Here is a 6,203-nt window from a genome sequence, read left to right on the forward strand (position 1 = left end):
GACACGTCATCCAGTATTTAATATCATCAACACATGCTGTCAGTTTAGATAATTTAGCGTTTTCATCTGGTCGTGATGAAATATATAATTGAGTGTCATCAGCATAACAGTGGAAATTAATTCCATGTTTTCTTATAATATTACCAAGTGGCAGCATATATATTGAGAATAGCAGAGGGCCTAGCACGGATCCTTGCGGCACCCCATAGTCTACTGACGTTATCTTTGATTTTTCCCCATTTAGACAGACAAAATGGTAGCGGTCTGATAAGTACGATCTAAACCAGTTTAATGCCTGTCCCTGAACACCAGTGTAATTTTGAAGTCGATCTAAGAGTATTTTATGATCTATAGTATCGAACGCAGCACTAAGATCGAGTAGAACTAGTATTGAGATACAGCCTTGGTCAGAAGCTAGAAGAAAATCATTTGTGATTTTAACGAGCGCAGTTTCTGTGCTATGATGCGGCCTGAATCCTGATTGAAATTTTTCATAGATATAATTTTCTTGCAAGAAAGAGCACAATTGAGCGGACACAACTTTTTCTAGTATTTTAGACATAAATGGAAGATTTGAAATTGGTCTGTAATTTGCTAGGTTATTATGATCTAATTGTGGCTTCTTAATGAGAGGTTTTATGACTGCCAACTTGAATATTCTTGGAACATGACCTAAAGATAAAGACGAGTTAATAATATTGAGAAGAGGCTCTTCCACTACAGGTAACAACTCTTTCAGTAGTTTAGTGGGTATTGGATCTAATAAACATGTTGTTGGTTTAGATGCAATGATAAGTTTATTTAGCTCTTCCTGTCCTATAGTTGTAAAGCGGTGTAGTAGTTCTTGAGGGGCGATAATTGCGGTTGAATCATAAGACATCATTAAAGATTGTACATTTACAATTTTGTTTCTGATGCTTTCTATTTTCTCAGTGAAGAAATTCATAAAATCATTACTACTAAACTGTAACGGAATATTTTGTTCAGGCGATGGTTGTGTATTTGTTAGTCTAGCCACAGTGTTAAATAAAAACCTTGGATTATTTTGGTTATTTTCTATTAGTTTGCGGAGATGCTCAGCCCTGGCTGCTTTTAGGGCCTTTTTATAACGTGACATACTATCTTTCCACGCGATTCTAAAGACCTCTAAATTAGTTTGTTTCCATTTACGCTCTAAGTTACGAGTTTCTCTCTTGATAACATGTGTAGCGCTGCTGTACCATGGTGCTTTAGTTTTCTCTCTAACCTTTTTTAATCTAATTGGTGCAACAATTTCTAATGTACTAGAGAAAATGGTGCTCATACTGCTAGTCATTTGCTCTAGTTCATCTGTTTGTTTGGGTTCACTGAGCAGCTGAGACAGATCAGGTAAGGTATTTGAGAATCTATCTATAGTGGCTGGAAGGATTGTTCTGCCTGGCCGATAACGTGGCGCAACATGACAGATTTCAGCAGTACGCAGTATGCAAGTTACCATGTAATGGTCAGTGACATCATCACTTTGCGGTATATCTATATCGGTTGGGTTGGTTCCATGTGATATAATTAAATCTAGTGTGTGATTAAGACGATGAGTGGGACCAGTGACGTTTTGCATAGATGTTGAATTGAATAGATCTGTAAACGCAGCCCCTAACGCATCATTTGTGTTATCTACGTGTATGTTAAAATCTCCAACAATTAATGCTTTATCGACGTTGACCAATAGATCTGAGAGAAAGTCTGCAAACTCTTTTAGGAAATCAGCATAGGGCCCTGGAGGTCTATATACAGTAGCCAGGGCTAGAGATAATACGGATTTCTTTCTTACATCTAAGAGCGTAACATTTAGCACTAGTACTTCAAACGAATTAAACCTTTGACCTGTTTTCTGGGTAACATTAAGAATATCTCTATTAATTAGCTTTACATACCGAGTGTCATTATTACTAAAGAGCGCTTAGAGAAAATAAGCCATTCCTTATGAACCATCACATCAATAACTGCTCTAGTCTTTATTTTCAGGCTATGAGAGTTATCTCAGTAAATCCAGTGGGAACGTGTCCATCACCCAAGGCACCCCGTATGATTATTACTCTGTGATGCATTTTGATAAAAACGCCTTCAGCAACGGTCATGGACCCACGATCATTACCAAGAGTCCTGAGTTCCAGGAGGGGATCGGACAACTAATGGAAATGAGTGAATATGATGTGATTGAGCTCAACACACTCTATAAATGCAGTGAGTATTTGACCGCTTTCATTTGAGGCTTTAATGTCTTTTGTGGACTCTCTGTAAGACTGAAATGAAGTTGCGGATGTCCGGTCAGAACATTATGTCTCACACCAGTCTGTACTTCAAGAAGATTTATTCGGTTTTGTCATGGGAGTGTGTGTGGTTCTGTAAACAAGCAATATACAAATAAATAAACATAAAAGCACAATTACTGATCTATGAACAATACTTAACTATAAAGAAGCTCTTCACTATTATTTTTAAGCAGCATATTAAATTGCACATTAAAGAAATAGCTATAAACCCAAATATAAGCATTACAGACCCGATACAATTATGCTATCGCACCGCCAGCCTATTGCACGTGGCGTTAACAGCGCATGCGTCTAACTTGTATGAATAACATGCTCGTACATGTTCCCCGAGACAGTTTAAAGTCTATACAATATAAGCGCAGCATCTTATCCTATAACAGCAATTTATTAAAAAGTTTAACGAAATATATATTTATTTGTTTTATGTAGCCTATTTAAATGTTTCTGGTAATCAAATGAAGGCATACAACATTAATCTTTTATTTCAATTTAAAATGAAACGAATCCTTTCATTTTTGTACATTCAAAGTGCTACACAACAGAGGTTTAGGCTTAGCCTATACTGTTAAAATTATTACCTTAAGGCATCTACGCTACACTGTCCAAACTTTTATTTTGACGGGTTGCCTTGAAGTCAAGACACGCTTCTGGTGTGCAAAGACACCGAAAACGACACGCAGCCGTAATAACATTATATACATTACCAGCATGTCAAAACTAATTAACCTTATTGTAAAGTGTTACCAAGTTTGAAATAACCATGTTATATGAACATACATTTACTTTGTCTTGAGCTGACCAGCCAACTATGGCAACGTTGATTGGTGTTTACATTTGTTCAAGCTTGACATCCTGCCTTTTTGTTTATTTTCTAAAATATATTTTTAATTTCAGATATGTACAAAGATTAAATTGTAAAAAGGAATGCTTAAGAGAGTGTACATCTGAAACTGCTGAGGCTGTGAAGGGTTTTGGTTATATTACCCACCAGGTACATTCATTGTACTCACGTCATTCTTAAAAAGAAAACAAATCATTCATCATCATTTGTCTGCCTGTTTTTTGTGAAATATTAATTAATTTGTTTTTCCCTTTAGATCAGCTGCTATAGAAGACAGAGTGCAGAGACAAGCAAAGAAGAGAGAAGTAAGTATCATTTAATCTCGTATCACCTCTGTTGTACAGATTTTGAATCATGCCTAATGGAGGGTGATTCGGTCAGTCTTGATAGGAAATTTATATCACAACTGGCTCCAAATGGCTCATTTCTGTGCTTCCTTTGAGTCATTCATGTAAAAATCTGTCTGTTATTTAATTGTTTTTGTTTTTCGGTAAAGCCCCAGGTCACTTTTCATAGTCGTCCTGGCATGCCATTTTGCACTACTTCTTATTTCCTTAAATATCTGCAACAGAGGTGAAGAATGCATGTTATCATGACCACAATAGACACATTAATTGGAAATATAGGTTAAAATAAACCACAATAAAGTGGCGCAGGGGTAATACTGATGTGTTTTATGTCGTAGAATAAAACGTGAAAGTGTCTTGAGCTTGTGTTCACCACAGACCTTATTATTTATTCCGTGTTTTGGCCTACAAAGTGATGTAAATGGTAATTGGACTGCATTTATATATGTTGAAATACCCCAACCTGGTATATAATCTGAAATACACAGGTTGAATTATTGCTTCAAATAACAATATCAGTGAGTAGAGATTCATCAGTCACTGATATTGTTATTTGAAGCAATAATGCAACCTGTGTATTTCAGGTTATATACCAGGCTCAGGTATTTCTCTTCTTCTAATCTTATGTTCATTGTAACTCATAGAGTGCTGTATAGTGACGACAGACAAGAGGACACAAATGGACAAGCTTGATGAAGATAAAGTCAAAGATTTGAAAGGTTAACTGAGAAGTCACGAAATTGTAATGCATATCTATGTAAATTATATATTAAATATTATATTCAAACATGGATGCATAACTGTTAATCATTGATTAATTTTATATAAATTATTTTTTCCCTTTCACAGATCCTGTGATAAAGAAGTCTTCAAACATTACGGTGTCTGAATCGCAAGCCCTCAGTTGCAGAAAATGCAAGTCGTACTCCGAAGTGAGCGTCCACTTGAAGATGATGTGGCATTTAAATTCTTCTGTTTCTTTGTTTGGTTCAGCCTTTTGCAGGCTTGTTTGTTAAATAAAAAAAAAAGTCCCAGATGAAAAAGACACTATTAAATGTATTAAAAATGTACTTGTATGTTTTTAGTACAATTCAAATATAATTTACACATACTACCTGAATTTCAATTGCATTTCTAATACATTTAATAGGATGTCTTTTTCACCTGGGCTTTGTTTCTGACTTTTATTCAATGTCATATTCATAGTGTGCTTTTCAGTAATATAGGTATAACTTAAATGTTCTACAAGTGGATGAAAATAGCTCTGCCATAGCATTTCACTGATCTTTCATTTATTATAATGTATTTTTCAAGAGATTATGTATGCTGCTGTACTTTTTTAATGTACTCAAAGTATTTATTTTGTAATGTGTGTATATAATGATATAGTACATTAGAGTGTTCTAGATTTCAAAGTGTGTATGTGTCTTAACATTTATATTTAATAATTTTGCACCTTTTTATACCATTTTGAATACTGAAAAAACAGCTTTATAATATACTAGTAGTGTAATACTAATGCATTTCTAATGTACTAAAAATGCTATTAAAATGTTCTTGAAGTGCATTAAAATGAATTATTAAAAATATATTTTAAATTAATTTTAAAGAAATACATTTAACTTGCACTAAATGTACTTAAAGTTGTTCCATTTTAGCACAATTTAATATATTAAAATATATTGCAAATAGCTTAAAATTGATCTTAAGCATATCTTAAAATGCACTTAATATACTTAAAGTTGTTTCAAAATAATACATTTAATATGCATTTAGTATAGTATAATTTAAATATAATAATATGTCCAAAAAAAGCACAATTGAAATATATTTCTTTTTCACCTGGGTAGCTACCCATTTAAGCTCAATCTACACACTTAGAGATCATGCCATGTTTCTTTAAAGAGGGAGATGTAACATCCTGATGTTATTAATGCCTCAGTTACACTGAGTACGATGTATGTGTGACGTCATTATCGCGAGACTACCGGATGGTTGAAAAACCTTGTGTGTGAAAAACATGAGGCTTGAGTAAACAGTGACTGAAGCTACACCAGTTTCTTCTCTTTATTACATATAAAGCTAGAAAACCTGCCAAATGGCAAATACAACACATACGTCACAAACAACAGCAGATGGCAGTAGAGCTCTGATTCTGTTACAAAACACTTAAAGCATTACATGAACGCACTGAATACTAGCATTAGTGCAGACTGTGTGCAGATTATTTACAGTGAAAGTCCGAAAATCCAAAAAGTTGAAACAAACTATGAACAAAATCCAAAACATGAAACAAAGAAACACTACACAACCAGACAAGACTCATACATCATAATTTTATATATTATATTATTTATACCTCCATGTTGTAACGCTCAGGTTCTATGAAGATGAAGATAACACAGGGTTTGATAATAAAATTCAAATAACAAGCCAACAGTGTGCAAACAATACCGGACAATGAACTGAAAATAAGCAGGAACCTAAATACACAGATGATTGAAGGGGTGGTATCACACACAGTTTCTGTCAATCTTGAGTACATATAGAGTCGTACTGCATCCTTCATATCTGCGAAAAGTCTTTAGTTTTATCACATTTATAAAAGAAAGATACGCTGTACCGAGTCTTTCCGAGAAAAAAAAACAGAGCAGCTGGAGGCTTATCGTGTGGGAGGAGCTAAAGAGTCACCAGCGCACGCAG

Source organism: Gobio gobio (assembly GCF_949357685.1).
Source record: "Gobio gobio genome assembly, chromosome: 5".
In the NCBI taxonomy this organism is placed as follows: Eukaryota; Metazoa; Chordata; class Actinopteri; order Cypriniformes; family Gobionidae; genus Gobio; species Gobio gobio.